This window comes from Diplotaxodon limnothrissa, linkage group LG3, assembly GCF_057381915.1.
Source record: "Diplotaxodon limnothrissa isolate DT_005_m linkage group LG3, D_limnothrissa_male_GT1.1, whole genome shotgun sequence".
NCBI classification, from domain to species: Eukaryota; Metazoa; Chordata; class Actinopteri; order Cichliformes; family Cichlidae; genus Diplotaxodon; species Diplotaxodon limnothrissa.
Genome location: NC_140598.1, coordinates 69,083,054 through 69,099,137, shown reverse-complemented (window position 1 = coordinate 69,099,137; position 16,084 = coordinate 69,083,054). Strand labels below are relative to the sequence as shown.

At 58.4% G+C, this 16,084-nt stretch overlaps 5 non-coding genes and 4 pseudogenes across 5 annotated transcripts; all 9 read right to left on the bottom strand.

The window, feature by feature from the left end:
- Nucleotides 1-1,117: 1,117 nt before the first annotated feature.
- Nucleotides 1,118-1,236, bottom strand: LOC146637599 (5S ribosomal RNA; annotated as a pseudogene).
- Nucleotides 1,237-3,197: 1,961 nt separating this feature from the next.
- Nucleotides 3,198-3,316, bottom strand: LOC146637598 (5S ribosomal RNA). The gene has a single exon (XR_014905537.1). It is a non-coding gene; the product is annotated as a 5S ribosomal RNA (ribosomal RNA).
- Nucleotides 3,317-4,137: 821 nt separating this feature from the next.
- Nucleotides 4,138-4,251, bottom strand: LOC146637597 (5S ribosomal RNA; annotated as a pseudogene).
- A 1,022-nt stretch (nucleotides 4,252-5,273) lies between these two features.
- Nucleotides 5,274-5,392, bottom strand: LOC146637596 (5S ribosomal RNA). The gene has a single exon (XR_014905563.1). It is a non-coding gene; the product is annotated as a 5S ribosomal RNA (ribosomal RNA).
- A 2,397-nt stretch (nucleotides 5,393-7,789) lies between these two features.
- On the bottom strand, nucleotides 7,790-7,908 carry LOC146637595 (5S ribosomal RNA; annotated as a pseudogene).
- A 2,557-nt stretch (nucleotides 7,909-10,465) lies between these two features.
- LOC146637594 (5S ribosomal RNA) lies at nucleotides 10,466-10,584 on the bottom strand. Its single transcript, XR_014905993.1, has one exon. It is a non-coding gene; the product is annotated as a 5S ribosomal RNA (ribosomal RNA).
- A 902-nt stretch (nucleotides 10,585-11,486) lies between these two features.
- On the bottom strand, nucleotides 11,487-11,605 carry LOC146637593 (5S ribosomal RNA). Its single transcript, XR_014905982.1, has one exon. It is a non-coding gene; the product is annotated as a 5S ribosomal RNA (ribosomal RNA).
- A 2,087-nt stretch (nucleotides 11,606-13,692) lies between these two features.
- On the bottom strand, nucleotides 13,693-13,811 carry LOC146637592 (5S ribosomal RNA). Its single transcript, XR_014905992.1, has one exon. It is a non-coding gene; the product is annotated as a 5S ribosomal RNA (ribosomal RNA).
- Nucleotides 13,812-15,102: 1,291 nt separating this feature from the next.
- On the bottom strand, nucleotides 15,103-15,221 carry LOC146637591 (5S ribosomal RNA; annotated as a pseudogene).
- Nucleotides 15,222-16,084: the final 863 nt, after the last annotated feature.

Here is a 16,084-nt window from a genome sequence, read left to right as displayed (position 1 = left end):
GAGCCACAGGCCCTGGTGTGGTGTAAGTGGTCTCAGCCAGCAGCCACAGGCCCTGGTGTGGTGTAGGTGGCCTCAGCCAGCAGCCACAGGCCCTTGTGTGGTGTAAGTGGCCTCAGCCAGCAGCCACAGGCCCTGGTGTGGTGTAAGTGGCCTCAGCCAGTGCCACAGGCCCTGGTGTGGTGTAAGTGGCCTGAGCAAGAGCCACAGACCCTGGTGTGGTGTAATTGGCCTCAATAGCAACTAAGGCCCTGGTGTGGTGTAGGTGGCCTCAGCCAGCAGCCACAGGCCCTGGTGTGGTGTAAGTGGCCTCAGCCAGAGCCACAGGCCCTGATGTGGTGTAAGTGGCCTCAATAGCAAATAAGGCCCTGGTGTGGTGTAAGTGGCCTGAGCAAGAGCCACAGGGCCTGGTTTGGTGAAGATGGCCTCGGCCAGAAGCGCAGGGCCTGGTGTGATGTGAGTGGCCTGAGCAAGAGCCACAGGCCCTGGTGTGGTGTAAGTGGCCTCAGCCAGCAGCCACAGGCCCTGGTGTGGTGTAAGTCGCCTCAGCCAGAAGCCACAGGCACTGGTGTGGTGTAAGTGGCCTCAGCCAGCAGCAAAAGTGCCCTGGTGTGGTGTAAGTCGCCTCAGCCAGCAGCCACAGGCCCTGGTGTGGTGTAGGTGGCCTCAGCCAGCAGCAAAAGGGCCCTGGTGTGGTGTAGGTCGCCTCAGCCAGCAGCCACAGGCCCTGGTGTGGTGTAGGTGGCCTCAGCCAGCAGCCACAGGCCCTGGTGTGGTGTAAGTGGCCTCAATAGCAACTAAGGCCCTGGTGTGGTGTAAGTGGCTTCAGCCAGCAGCCACAGGCTCTGGTGTGGTGTAAGTGGCCTCAGCCAGCAGCCACAGGCCCTGGTGTGGTGTAAGTGGCCTCAGCCAGAGCCACAGGCCCTGATGTGGTGTAAGTGGCCCTAGCCGGTCACTCAGGCCCTGGTGTGGTGTAGGTGGCATCAGCTAGCAGCACAAGACATTGGAAAAGAGCCAAAAGCAGTGTCGTTAATGTGCCCTCATTAATGGGCAGCTGCTTTTGGTCTTTTAATACACCCCTTCTCTGGATCAAAAGCGGTTCAATGACATGAAAATGAAAGGCTTACAGCACCAGGTATTCCCAGGCAGTCTCCCATACAAGTACTAACCAAGACCAGCCCTGCTTAGCTTCCGAGATCAGACGAGGTCGGGCGTGCTCAGGGTGGTATGGCCGTAAGCTGCTGGCGCCACCACCATGTCTCAATTTATGGATTCAAGTGATTAGGTGGCAAGTACCTGAAGTTACGAAGACAATCCTATAACCATACCTGCATGTTTGCATAATACCCTAACCCAAAGGCTCAGTTTGGCATTTATCCAACAGCACAGGCCCTGGATTGTTGAAGATGGCCTCAAGAACCAGCACAGGACCTGGTGTGTTTTACATGGCCACAGCAAGCAGCACAGGGCCTGGTTTGGTGAAGATGGCCTCAGCAAGCAGCCACAGGCCCTGGTTTGGTGTAAGTGGCCTCAGCCAGCAGCCACAGGCCCTGGTGTGTTGTAAGTGGCCTCAGCCAGCAGCCACAGGCCCTGGTGTGGTCTAAGTGGCCTCAGCCAGTGCCACAGGCCCTGGTGTGGTGTAAGTGGCCTGAGCAAGAGCCACAGGCCCTGGTGTGGTGTGGTGTAAGTGGCCTCAGCCAGCAGCCACAGGCCCTGGTGTGGTGTAAGTGGCCTGAGCAAGTGCCACAGGCCCTGGTGTGGTGTAAGTGGCCTAAGCCAGAGCCACAGGCCCTGGTGTGGTGTAAGTGGCCTCAATAGCAAATAAGGCCCTGGTGTGGTGTAAGTGGCCTGAGCAAGAGCCACAGGGCCTGGTTTGGTGAAGATGGCCTCAGGAACCAGCACAGGGCCTGGTGTGTTGTACATGGCCACAGCAAGCAGCAGAGGGCCTGGTGTGGTGAAGATGGCCTCGGCCAGAAGCACAGGGCCTGGCGTGATATGAGTGGCCTGAGCAAGAGCCACAGGCCCTGGTGTGGTGTAAGTGGCCTGAGCAACAGCCACAGGCCCTGGTGTGGTGTAAGTGGCCTGAGCAAGAGCCACAGGCCCTGGTGTGGTGTAAGTGGCCTGAGCAAGAGCCACAGGCCCTATTGTGGTGTAAGTGGTCTCAGCCAGCAGCCACAGGCCCTTGTGTGGTGTAGGTGGCCTCAGCCAGCAGCCACAGGCCCTTGTGTGGTGTAAGTGGCCTCAGCCAGCAGCCACAGGCCCTGGTGTGGTGTAAGTGGCCTCAGCCAGTGCCACAGGCCCTGGTGTGGTGTAAGTGGCCTGAGCAAGAGCCACAGACCCTGGTGTGGTGTAATTGGCCTCAATAGCAACTAAGGCCCTGGTGTGGTGTAGGTGGCCTCAGCCAGCAGCCACAGGCCCTGGTGTGGTGTAAGTGGCCTCAGCCAGAGCCACAGGCCCTGATGTGGTGTAAGTGGCCTCAGCCAGTGCCACAGGCCCTGGTGTGGTGTAAGTGGCCTGAGCAAGAGCCACAGACCCTGGTGTGGTGTAAGTGGCCTGAGCAAGTGCCACAGGCCCTGGTGTGGTGTAAGTGGCCTCAATAGCAAATAAGGCCCTGGTGTGGTGTAAGTGGCCTGAGCAAGAGCCACAGGGCCTGGTTTGGTGAAGATGGCCTCGGCCAGAAGCGCAGGGCCTGGTGTGATGTGAGTGGCCTCAGTCAGCAGCCACAGGCCCTGGTGTGGTGTAGGTGGCCTCAGCCAGCAGCCACAGGCCCTGGTTTGGTGTAAGTGGCCTCAGCCAGCAGCCACAGGCCCTGGTGTGGTGTAAGTGGCCTCAGCCAGCAGCCACAGGCCCTGGTGTGGTGTAAGTGGCCTCAGCCAGTGCCACAGGCCCTGGTGTGGTGTAAGTGGCCTGAGCAAGAGCCACAGACCCTGGTGTGGTGTAATTTGCCTCAATAGCAACTAATGCCCTGGTGTGGTGTAGGTGGCCTCAGCCAGCAGCCACAGGCCCTGGTGTGGTGTAAGTGGCCTCAGCCAGCAGCCACAGGCCCTGGTGTGGTGTAAGTGGCCTCAGCCAGAGCCACAGGCCCTGATGTGGTGTAAGTGGCCCCAGCCGGTCACTCAGGCCCTTGTGTGGTGTAGGTTGCATCAGCTAGCAGCACAAGACATTGGAAAAGAGCCAAAAGCAATGACATGAAAAGGAAAGGCTTACAGCACCAGGTATTCCCAGGCAGTCTCCCATCCAAGTACTAACCAAGCCCAGCCCTGCTTAGCTTCCGAGATCAGACGAGGTCGGGCGTGCTCAGAGTGGTATGGCCGTAAGCTGCTGGCGCCAGCACAATGTCTCAATTTATGGATTCAAGTGATTAGGTGGCAAGTACCTGAAGTTACGAAGACAATCCTATAACCATACCTGCATGTTTGCATAATACCCTAACCCAAAGGCTCAGTTTGGCATTTATCCAACAGCACAGGCCCTGGATTGTTGAAGATGGCCTCAGGAACCAGCACAGGGCCTGGTGTGTTGTACATGGCCACAGCAAGCAGCACAGGGCCTGGTTTGGTGAAGATGGCCTCGGCCAGAAGCACAGGGCCTGGTGTGATATGAGTGGCCTGAGCAAGAGCCACAGGCCCTGGTGTGTTGTAAGTGGCCTCAGCCAGCAGCCACAGGCCCTGGTGTGGTGTAGGTGGCCTCAGCCAGCAGCCACAGGCCCTTGTGTGGTGTAAGTGGCCTCAGCCAGCAGCCACAGGCCCTGGTGTGGTGTAAGTGGCCTCAGCCAGTGCCACAGGCCCTGGTGTGGTGTAAGTGGCCTGAGCAAGAGCCACAGACCCTGGTGTGGTGTAATTGGCCTCAATAGCAACTAAGGCCCTGGTGTGGTGTAAGTGGCCTCAGCCAGCAGCCACAGGCCCTGGTGTGGTGTAAGTGGCCTCAGCCAGCAGTCACAGGCCCTGATGTGGTGTAAGTGGCCCCAGCCGGTCACTCAGGCCCTGGTGTGGTGTAGGTGGCATCAGCTAGCAGCACAAGACATTGGAAAACAGCCAAAAGCAATGTCGTTAATGTGCCCTCATTAATGGGGAGCTGCTTTTGGTCTTTTAATACACTCCTTCTCTGGATCAAAAGCGGTTCAATGACATGAAAATCAAAGGCTTACAGCACCAGGTATTCCCAGGCAGTCTCCCATCCAAGTACTAACCAAGCCCAGCCCAGCTTCCGAGATCAGACGAGGTCGGGCGTGCTCAGGGTGGTATGGCCGTAAGCTGCTGGCCCCAGCACAATGTCTCAATTTATGGATTCAAGTGATTAGGTGGCAAGTACCTGAAGTTACGAAGACAATCCTATAACCATACCTGCATGTTTGCATAATACCCTAACCCAAAGGCTCAGTTTGGCATTTATCCAACAGCACAGGCCCTGGATTGTTGAAGATGGCCTCAAGAACCAGCACAGGACCTGGTGTGTTTTACATGGCCACAGCAAGCAGCACAGGGCCTGGTTTGGTGAAGATGGCCTCAGCAAGCAGCCACAGGCCCTGGTTTGGTGTAAGTGGCCTCAGCCAGCAGCCACAGGCCCTGGTGTGTTGTAAGTGGCCTCAGCCAGCAGCCACAGGCCCTGGTGTGGTCTAAGTGGCCTGAGCAAGAGCCACAGGGCCTGGTTTGGTGAAGATGGCCTCGGCCAGAAGCGCAGGGCCTGGTGTGATGTGAGTGGCCTGAGCAAGAGCCACAGGCCCTGGTGTGGTGTAAGTGGCCTCAGCCAGCAGCCACAGGCCCTGGTGTGGTGTAAGTCGCCTCAGCCAGAAGCCACAGGCACTGGTGTGGTGTAAGTGGCCTCAGCCAGCAGCAAAAGGGCCCTGGTGTGGTGTAAGTCGCCTCAGCCAGCAGCCACAGGCCCTGGTGTGGTGTAAGTGGCCTCAGCCAGCAGCCACAGGCCCTGGTGTGGTGTAAGTGGCCTCAATAGCAACTAAGGCCCTGGTGTGGTGTAAGTGGCTTCAGCCAGCAGCCACAGGCTCTGGTGTGGTGTAACTGGCCTCAGCCAGCAGCCACAGGCCCTGGTGTGGTGTAAGTGGCCTCAGCCAGAGCCACAGGCCCTGATGTGGTGTAAGTGGCCCCAGCCGGTCACTCAGGCCCTGGTGTGGTGTAGGTGGCATCAGCTAGCAGCACAAGACATTGGAAAAGAGCCAAAAGCAATGTCGTTAATGTGCCCTCATTAATGGGCAGATGCTTTTGGTCTTTTAATACACCCCTTCTCTGGATCAAAAGCGGTTCAATGACATGAAAAGGAAAGGCTTACAGCACCAGGCATTCCCAGGCAGTCTCCCATCCAAGTACTAACCAAGCCCAGCCCTGCTTAGCTTCCGAGATCAGACGAGGTCGGGCGTGCTCAGGGTGGTATGGCCGTAAGCTGCTGGCCCCAGCACAATGTCTCAATTTATGGATTCAAGTGATTAGGTGGCAAGTACCTGAAGTTACGAAGACAATCCTATAACCATACCTGCATGTTTGCATAATACCCTAACCCAAAGGCTCAGTTTGGCATTTATCCAACAGCACAGGCCCTGGATTGTTGAAGATGGCCTCAAGAACCAGCACAGGACCTGGTGTGTTTTACATGGCCACAGCAAGCAGCACAGGGCCTGGTTTGGTGAAGATGGCCTCAGCAAGCAGCCACAGGCCCTGGTTTGGTGTAAGTGGCCTCAGCCAGCAGCCACAGGCCCTGGTGTGTTGTAAGTGGCCTCAGCCAGCAGCCACAGGCCCTGGTGTGGTCTAAGTGGCCTGAGCAAGAGCCACAGGGCCTGGTTTGGTGAAGATGGCCTCGGCTAGAAGCGCAGGGCCTGGTGTGATGTGAGTGGCCTGAGCAAGAGCCACAGGCCCTGGTGTGGTGTAAGTGGCCTCAGCCAGCAGCCACAGGCCCTGGTGTGGTGTAAGTCGCCTCAGCCAGAAGCCACAGGCACTGGTGTGGTGTAAGTGGCCTCAGCCAGCAGCAAAAGGGCCCTGGTGTGGTGTAAGTCGCCTCAGCCAGCAGCCACAGGCCCTGGTGTGGTGTAGGTGGCCTCAGCCAGCAGCCACAGGCCCTGGTGTGGTGTAAGTGGCCTGAGCAAGAGCCACAGGCCCTGGTGTGGTGTAAGTGGCCTCAGCCAGCAGCCACAGGCCCTGGTGTGGTGTAAGTGGCCTGAGCAAGTGCCACAGGCCCTGGTGTGGTGTAAGTGGCCTAAGCCAGAGCCACAGGCCCTGGTGTGGTGTAAGTGGCCTCAATAGCAAATAAGGCCCTGGTGTGGTGTAAGTGGCCTGAGCAAGAGCCACAGGGCCTGGTTTGGTGAAGATGGCCTCGGCCAGAAGCGCAGGGCCTGGTGTGATGTGAGTGGCCTGAGCAAGAGCCACAGGCCCTGGTGTGGTGTAAGTGGCCTCAGCCAGCAGCCACAGGCCCTGGTGTGGTGTAAGTCGCCTGAGCCAGAAGCCACAGGCACTGGTGTGGTGTAAGTGGCCTCAGCCAGCAGCAAAAGGGCCCTGGTGTGGTGTAAGTCGCCTCAGCCAGCAGCCACAGGCCCTGGTGTGGTGTAGGTGGCCTCAGCCAGCAGCCACAGGCCCTGGTGTGGTGTAAGTGGCCTCAATAGCAACTAAGGCCCTGGTGTGGTGTAAGTGGCCTCAGCCAGTGCCACAGGCCCTGGTGTGGTGTAAGTGGCCTGAGCAAGAGCCACAGACCCTGGTGTGGTGTAATTGGCCTCAATAGCAACTAATGCCCTGGTGTGGTGTAGGTGGCCTCAGCCAGCAGCCACAGGCCCTGGTGTGGTGTAAGTGGCCTCAGCCAGTGCCACAGGCCCTGGTGTGGTGTAAGTGGCCTGAGCAAGAGCCACAGGCCCTGGTGTGGTGTAAGTGGCCTGAGCAAGAGCCACAGGCCCTGGTGTGGTGTAAGTGGTCTCAGCCAGCAGCCACAGGCCCTGGTGTGGTGTAGGTGGCCTCAGCCAGCAGCCACAGGCCCTTGTGTGGTGTAAGTGGCCTCAGCCAGCAGCCACAGGCCCTGGTGTGGTGTAAGTGGCCTCAGCCAGTGCCACAGGCCCTGGTGTGGTGTAAGTGGCCTGAGCAAGAGCCACAGACCCTGGTGTGGTGTAATTGGCCTCAATAGCAACTAAGGCCCTGGTGTGGTGTAAGTGGCCTGAGCAAGAGCCACAGGCCCTGGTGTGGTGTATGTGGCCTCAGCCAGCAGCCACAGGCCCTGGTGTGGTGTAAGTAGCCTCAGCCAGAAGCCACAGGCCCTGGTGTGGTGTAAGTGGCCTGAGCAAGAGCCACAGGCCCTGGTGTGGTGTAAGTGGTCTCAGCCAGCAGCCACAGGCCCTGGTGTGGTGTAGGTGGCCTCAGCCAGCAGCCACAGGCCCTTGTGTGGTGTAAGTGGCCTCAGCCAGCAGCCACAGGCCCTGGTGTGGTGTAAGTGGCCTCAATAGCAACTAAGGCCCTGGTGTGGTGTAGGTGGCCTCAGCCAGCAGCCACAGGCCCTGGTGTGGTGTAAGTGGCCTCAGCCAGAGCCACAGGCCCTGGTGTGGTGTAAGTGGCCTCAATAGCAACTAAGGCCCTGGTGTGGTGTAACTGGCCTCAGCCAGAGCCACAGGCCCTGATGTGGTGTAAGTGGCCCCAGCCGGTCACTTAGGCCCTGGTGTGGTGTAGGTGGCATCAGCTAGCAGCACAAGACATTGGAAAAGAGCCAAAAGCAGTGTCGTTAATGTGCCCTCATTAATGGGCAGCTGCTTTTGGTCTTTTAATACACCCCTTCTCTGGATCAAAAGCGGTTCAATGACATGAAAATGAAAGACTTACAGCACCAGGTATTCCAAGGCAGTCTCCCATCCAAGTACTAACCAAGCCCAGCCCTGCTTAGCTTCTGAGGTCAGACGAGGTCGGGCGTGCTCAGAGTGGTATGGCCGTAAGATGCTGGCGCCAGCACAATGTCTCAATTTATGGATTCAAGTGATTAGGTGGCAAGTACCTGAAGTTACGAAGACAATCCTATAACCATACCTGCATGTTTGCATAATACCCTAACCCAAAGGCTCAGTTTGGCATTTATCCAACAGCACAGGCCCTGGATTGTTGAAGATAGCCTCAGGAACCAGCACAGGGCCTGGTGTGTTGTACATGGCCACAGCAAGCAGCACAGGGCCTGGTTTGGTGAAGATGGCCTCGGCCAGAAGCACAGGGCCTGGTGTGATATGAGTGGCCTGAGCAAGAGCCACAGGCCCTGGTGTGTTGTAAGTGGCCTCAGCCAGCAGCCACAGGCCCTGGTGTGGTGTAGGTGGCCTCAGCCAGCAGCCACAGGCCCTTGTGTGGTGTAAGTGGCCTCAGCCAGCAGCCACAGGCCCTGGTGTGGTGTAAGTGGCCTCAGCCAGTGCCACAGGCCCTGGTGTGGTGTAAGTGGCCTGAGCAAGAGCCACAGACCCTGGTGTGGTGTAATTGGCCTCAATAGCAACTAAGGCCCTGGTGTGGTGTAGGTGGCCTCAGCCAGCAGCCACAGGCCCTGGTGTGGTGTAAGTGGCCTCAGCCAGCAGCCACAGGCACTGGTGTGGTGTAAGTGGCCTCAGCCAGCAGCAAAAGGGCCCTGGTATGGTGTAAGTCGCCTCAGCCAGCAGCAAAAGGGCCCTGGTGTGGTGTAAGTCGCCTCAGCCAGCAGCCACAGGCCCTGGTGTGGTGTAGGTGGCCTCAGCCAGCAGCCACAGGCCCTGGTGTGGTGTAAGTGGCCTCAGCCAGAAGCCACAGGCCCTGGTGTGGTGTAAGTGGCCTCAGCCAGCAGCCACAGGCCCTGGTGTGGTGTAAGTGGCCTCAGCCAGCAGACACAGGCCCTGGTGTGTTGTAAGTGGCCTCAGCCAGCAGCCACAGGCCCTGGTGTGGTCTAAGTGGCCTCAGCCAGTGCCACAGGCCCTGGTGTGGTGTAAGTGGCCTGAGCAAGTGCCACAGGCCCTGGTGTGGTGTAAGTGGCCTAAGCCAGAGCCACAGGCCCTGGTGTGGTGTAAGTGGCCTCAATAGCAAATAAGGCCCTGGTGTGGTGTAAGTGGCCTGAGCAAGAGCCACAGGGCCTGGTTTGGTGAAGATGGCCTCGGCCAGAAGCGCAGGGCCTGGTGTGATGTGAGTGGCCTGAGCAAGAGCCACAGGCCCTGGTGTGGTGTAAGTGGCCTCAGCCAGCAGCCACAGGCCCTGGTGTGGTGTAAGTGGCCTCAGCCAGCAGCCACAGGCCCTGATGTGGTGTAAGTGGCCCCAGCCGGTCACTCACGCCCTGGTGTGGTGTAGGTGGCCCCAGCCGGTCACTCACGCCCTGGTGTGGTGTAGGTGGCATCAGCTAGCAGCACAGGGCCTGGTTTGGTGAAGATGGCCTCGGCCAGAAGCGCAGGGCCTGGTGTGATGTGAGTGGCCTGAGCAAGAGCCACAGGCACTGGTGTGGTGTAAGTCGCCTCAGCCAGCAGCCACAGGCCCTGGTGTGGTGTAAGTCGCCTCAGCCAGAAGCCACAGGCACTGGTGTGGTGTAAGTGGCCTCAGCCAGCAGCAAAAGGGCCCTGGTGTGGTGTAAGTCGCCTCAGCCAGCAGCCACAGGCCCTGGTGGGGTGTAGGTGGCCTCAGCCAGCAGCCACAGGCCCTGGTGTGGTGTAAGTGGCCTCAATAGCAACTAAGGCCCTGGTGTGGTGTAAGTGGCTTCAGCCAGCAGCCACAAGCTCTGGTGTGGTGTAACTGGCCTCAGCCAGCAGCCACAGGCCCTGGTGTGGTGTAAGTGGCCTCAGCCAGAGCCACAGGCCCTGATGTGATGTAAGTGGCCCCAGCCGGTCATTCAGGCCCTGGTGTGGTGTAGGTGGCATCAGCCAGCAGCCACAGGCCCTGGTGTGGTCTAAGTGGCCTCAGCCAGTGCCACAGGCCCTGGTGTGGTGTAAGTGGCCTGAGCAAGAGCCACAGGCCCTGGTGTGGTGTAAGTGGCCTCAGCCAGCAGCCACAGGCCCTGGTGTGGTGTAAGTGGCCTGAGCAAGTGCCACAGGCCCTGGTGTGGTGTAAGTGGTCTAAGCCAGAGCCACAGGCCCTGGTGTGGTGTAAGTGGCCTCAATAGCAAATAAGGCCCTGGTGTGGTGTAAGTGGCCTCAGCCAGTGCCACAGGCCCTGGTGTGGTGTAAGTGGCCTGAGCAAGAGCCACAGACCCTGGTGTGGTGTAATTGGCCTCAATAGCAACTAAGGCCCTGGTGTGGTGTAGGTGGCCTCAGCCAGCAGCCACAGGCCCTGGTGTGGTGTAAGTGGCCTCAGCCAGCAGCCACAGGCCCTGATGTGGTGTAAGTGGCCCCAGCCGGTCACTCAGGCCCTGGTGTGGTGTAGGTGGCATCAGCTAGCAGCACAAGACATTGGAAAACAGCCAAAAGCAATGTCGTTAATGTGCCCTCATTAATGGGGAGCTGCTTTTGGTCTTTTAATACACCCCTTCTCTGGATCAAAAGCGGTTCAATGACATGAAAATGAAAGGCTTACAGCACCAGGTATTCCCAGGCAGTCTCCCATCCAAGTACTAACCAAGCCCAGCCCTGCTTAGCTTCCGAGATCAGATGAGGTCGGGCGTGCTCAGGGTGGTATGGCCGTAAGCTGCTGGCCCCAGCACAATGTCTCAATTTATGGATTCAAGTGATTAGGTGGCAAGTACCTGAAGTTACGAAGACAATCCTATAACCCTACCTGCATGTTTGCATAATACCCTAACCCAAAGGCTCAGTTTGGCATTTATCCAACAGCACAGGCCCTGGATTGTTGAAGATGGCCTCAGGAACCAGCACAGGGCCTGGTGTGTTGTACATGGCCAAAGCAAGCAGCACAGGGCCTGGTTTGGTGAAGATGGCCTCGGCCAGAAGCACAGGGCCTGGTGTGACATTAGTGGCCTGAGCAAGAGCCACAGGCCCTGGTGTGGTGTAAGTGGCCTGAGCAAGAGCCACAGGCACTGGTGTGGTGTAAGTGGCCTGAGCAAGAGCCACAGGCCCTGGTGTGGTGTAAGTGGCCTCAGCCAGCAGCCACAGGCCCTGGTGTGGTGTAAGTAGCCTCAGCCAGAAGCCACAGGCCCTGGTGTGGTGTAAGTGGCCTCAGCCAGCAGCAACAGGCCCTGGTGTGGTGTAAGTGGCCTCAGCCAGCAGCCACAGGCCCTGGTGTGGTGTAGGTGGCCTCAGCCAGCAGCCACAGGCCCTGGTGTGGTGTAAGTGGCCTCAGCCAGCAGCCACAGGCCCTGGTGTGGTCTAAGTGGCCTCAGCCAGTGCCACAGGCCCTGGTGTGGTGTAAGTGGCCTCAGCCAGCAGCCACAGGCCCTGATGTGGTGTAAGTGGCCCCAGCCGGTCACTCAGGCCCTGGTGTGGTGTAGGTGGCATCAGCTAGCAGCACAAGACATTGGAAAACAGCCAAAAGCAATGTCGTTAATGTGCCCTCATTAATGGGGAGCTGCTTTTGGTCTTTTAATACACCCCTTCTCTGGATCAAAAGCGGGTCAATGACATGAAAATGAAAGGCTTACAGCACCAGGTATTCCCAGGCAGTCTCCCATCCAAGTACTAACCAAGCCCAGCCCTGCTTAGCTTCCGAGATCAGATGAGGTCGGGCGTGCTCAGGGTGGTATGGCCGTAAGCTGCTGGCCCCAGCACAATGTCTCAATTTATGGATTCAAGTGATTAGGTGGCAAGTACCTGAAGTTACGAAGACAATCCTATAACCCTACCTGCATGTTTGCATAATACCCTAACCCAAAGGCTCAGTTTGGCATTTATCCAACAGCACAGGCCCTGGATTGTTGAAGATGGCCTCAGGAACCAGCACAGGGCCTGGTGTGTTGTACATGGCCAAAGCAAGCAGCACAGGGCCTGGTTTGGTGAAGATGGCCTCGGCCAGAAGCACAGGGCCTGGTGTGACATTAGTGGCCTGAGCAAGAGCCACAGGCCCTGGTGTGGTGTAAGTGGCCTGAGCAAGAGCCACAGGCACTGGTGTGGTGTAAGTGGCCTGAGCAAGAGCCACAGGCCCTGGTGTGGTGTAAGTGGCCTCAGCCAGCAGCCACAGGCCCTGGTGTGGTGTAAGTAGCCTCAGCCAGAAGCCACAGGCCCTGGTGTGGTGTAAGTGGCCTCAGCCAGCAGCAACAGGCCCTGGTGTGGTGTAAGTGGCCTCAGCCAGCAGCCACAGGCCCTGGTGTGGTGTAGGTGGCCTCAGCCAGCAGCCACAGGCCCTGGTGTGGTGTAAGTGGCCTCAGCCAGCAGCCACAGGCCCTGGTGTGGTCTAAGTGGCCTCAGCCAGTGCCACAGGCCCTGGTGTGGTGTAAGTGGCCTCAGCCAGCAGCCACAGGCCCTGGTGTGGTGTAAGTCGCCTCAGCCAGAAGCCACAGGCACTGGTGTAGTGTAAGTGGCCTCAGCCAGCAGCAAAAGGGCCCTGGTGTGGTGTAAGTCGCCTCAGTCAGCAGCCACAGGCCCTGGTGTGGTGTAGGTGGCCTCAGCCAGCAGCCACAGGCCCTGGTGTGGTGTAAGTGGCCTCAGCCAGTGCCACAGGCCCTGGTGTGGTGTAAGTGGCCTGAGCAAGAGCCACAGGCCCTGGTGTGGTGTAAGTCGCCTCAGCCAGAAGCCACAGGCACTGGTGTGGTGTAAGTGGCCTCAGCCAGCAGCAAAAGGGCCCTGGTGTGGTGTAAGTCGCCTCAGCCAGCAGCCACAGGCCCTGGTGTGGTGTAGGTGGCCTCAGCCAGCAGCCACAGGCCCTGGTGTGGTGTAAGTGGCCTGAGCAAGAGCCACAGGCCCTGGTGTGGTGTAAGTGGCCTCAGCCAGCAGCCACAGGCCCTGGTGTGGTGTAAGTGGCCTGAGCAAGTGCCACAGGCCCTGGTGTGGTGTAAGTGGCCTAAGCCAGAGCCACAGGCCCTGGTGTGGTGTAAGTGGCCTCAATAGCAAATAAGGCCCTGGTGTGGTGTAAGTGGCCTGAGCAAGAGCCACAGGGCCTGGTTTGGTGAAGATGGCCTCGGCCAGAAGCGCAGGGCCTGGTGTGATGTGAGTGGCCTGAGCAAGAGCCACAGGCCCTGGTGTGGTGTAAGTGGCCTCAGCCAGCAGCCACAGGCCCTGGTGTGGTGTAAGTCGCCTGAGCCAGAAGCCACAGGCACTGGTGTGGTGTAAGTGGCCTCAGCCAGCAGCAAAAGGGCCCTGGTGTGGTGTAAGTCGCCTCAGCCAGCAGCCACAGGCCCTGGTGTGGTGTAGGTGGCCTCAGCCAGCAGCCACAGGCCCTGGTGTGGTGTAAGTGGCCTCAATAGCAACTAAGGCCCTGGTGTGGTGTAAGTGGCCTCAGCCAGTGCCACAGGCCCTGGTGTGGTGTAAGTGGCCTGAGCAAGAGCCACAGACCCTGGTGTGGTGTAATTGGCCTCAATAGCAACTAATGCCCTGGTGTGGTGTAGGTGGCCTCAGCCAGCAGCCACAGGCCCTGGTGTGGTGTAAGTGGCCTCAGCCAGTGCCACAGGCCCTGGTGTGGTGTAAGTGGCCTGAGCAAGAGCCACAGGCCCTGGTGTGGTGTAAGTGGCCCCAGCCGGTCACTCAGGCCCTTGTGTGGTGTAGGTTGCATCAGCTAGCAGCACAAGACATTGGAAAAGAGCCAAAAGCAATGTCGTTAATGTGCCCTCATTAATGGGCAGATGCTTTTGGTCTTTTAATACACCCCTTCTCTGGATCAAAAGCGGTTCAATGACATGAAAATGAAAGGCTTACAGCACCAGGTATTCCCAGGCAGTCTCCCATCCAAGTACTAACCAAGCCCAGCCCTGCTTAGCTTCCGAGATCAGACGAGGTCGGGCGTGCTCAGGGTGGTATGGCCGTAAGCTGCTGGCCCCAGCACAATGTCTCAATTTATGGATTCAAGTGATTAGGTGGCAAGTACCTGAAGTTACGAAGACAATCCTATAACCATACCTGCATGTTTGCATAATACCCTAACCCAAAGGCTCAGTTTGGCATTTATCCAACAGCACAGGCCCTGGATTGTTGAAGATGGCCTCTGGAACCAGCACAGGGCGTGGTGTGTTGTACATGGCCACAGCAAGCAGCACAGGGCCTGGTTTGGTGAAGATGGCCTCGGCCAGAAGCACAGGGCCTGGCGTGATATGAGTGGCCTGAGCAAGAGCCACAGGCCCTGGTGTGGTGTAAGTGGCCTGAGCAAGAGCCACAGGCCCTGGTGTGGTGTAAGTGGCCTGAGCAAGAGCCACAGGCCCTGGTGTGGTGTAAGTGGTCTCAGCCAGCAGCCACAGGCCCTGGTGTGGTGTAGGTGGCCTCAGCCAGCAGCCACAGGCCCTTGTGTGGTGTAAGTGGCCTCAGCCAGCAGCCACAGGCCCTGGTGTGGTGTAAGTGGCCTCAGCCAGTGCCACAGGCCCTGGTGTGGTGTAAGTGGCCTGAGCAAGAGCCACAGACCCTGGTGTGGTGTAATTGGCCTCAATAGCAACTAAGGCCCTGGTGTGGTGTAAGTGGCCTGAGCAAGAGCCACAGGCCCTGGTGTGGTGTATGTGGCCTCAGCCAGCAGCCACAGGCCCTGGTGTGGTGTAAGTAGCCTCAGCCAGAAGCCACAGGCCCTGGTGTGGTGTAAGTGGCCTGAGCAAGAGCCACAGGCCCTGGTGTGGTGTAAGTGGTCTCAGCCAGCAGCCACAGGCCCTGGTGTGGTGTAGGTGGCCTCAGCCAGCAGCCACAGGCCCTTGTGTGGTGTAAGTGGCCTCAGCCAGCAGCCACAGGCCCTGGTGTGGTGTAAGTGGCCTCAATAGCAACTAAGGCCCTGGTGTGGTGTAGGTGGCCTCAGCCAGCAGCCACAGGCCCTGGTGTGGTGTAAGTGGCCTCAGCCAGAGCCACAGGCCCTGGTGTGGTGTAAGTGGCCTCAATAGCAACTAAGGCCCTGGTGTGGTGTAACTGGCCTCAGCCAGAGCCACAGGCCCTGATGTGGTGTAAGTGGCCCCAGCCGGTCACTTAGGCCCTGGTGTGGTGTAGGTGGCATCAGCTAGCAGCACAAGACATTGGAAAAGAGCCAAAAGCAGTGTCGTTAATGTGCCCTCATTAATGGGCAGCTGCTTTTGGTCTTTTAATACACCCCTTCTCTGGATCAAAAGCGGTTCAATGACATGAAAATGAAAGACTTACAGCACCAGGTATTCCAAGGCAGTCTCCCATCCAAGTACTAACCAAGCCCAGCCCTGCTTAGCTTCTGAGGTCAGACGAGGTCGGGCGTGCTCAGAGTGGTATGGCCGTAAGATGCTGGCGCCAGCACAATGTCTCAATTTATGGATTCAAGTGATTAGGTGGCAAGTACCTGAAGTTACGAAGACAATCCTATAACCATACCTGCATGTTTGCATAATACCCTAACCCAAAGGCTCAGTTTGGCATTTATCCAACAGCACAGGCCCTGGATTGTTGAAGATAGCCTCAGGAACCAGCACAGGGCCTGGTGTGTTGTACATGGCCACAGCAAGCAGCACAGGGCCTGGTTTGGTGAAGATGGCCTCGGCCAGAAGCACAGGGCCTGGTGTGATATGAGTGGCCTGAGCAAGAGCCACAGGCCCTGGTGTGTTGTAAGTGGCCTCAGCCAGCAGCCACAGGCCCTGGTGTGGTGTAGGTGGCCTCAGCCAGCAGCCACAGGCCCTTGTGTGGTGTAAGTGGCCTCAGCCAGCAGCCACAGGCCCTGGTGTGGTGTAAGTGGCCTCAGCCAGTGCCACAGGCCCTGGTGTGGTGTAAGTGGCCTGAGCAAGAGCCACAGACCCTGGTGTGGTGTAATTGGCCTCAATAGCAACTAAGGCCCTGGTGTGGTGTAGGTGGCCTCAGCCAGCAGCCACAGGCCCTGGTGTGGTGTAAGTGGCCTCAGCCAGCAGCCACAGGCACTGGTGTGGTGTAAGTGGCCTCAGCCAGCAGCAAAAGGGCCCTGGTATGGTGTAAGTCGCCTCAGCCAGCAGCAAAAGGGCCCTGGTGTGGTGTAAGTCGCCTCAGCCAGCAGCCACAGGCCCTGGTGTGGTGTAGGTGGCCTCAGCCAGCAGCCACAGGCCCTGGTGTGGTGTAAGTGGCCTCAGCCAGAAGCCACAGGCCCTGGTGTGGTGTAAGTGGCCTCAGCCAGCAGCCACA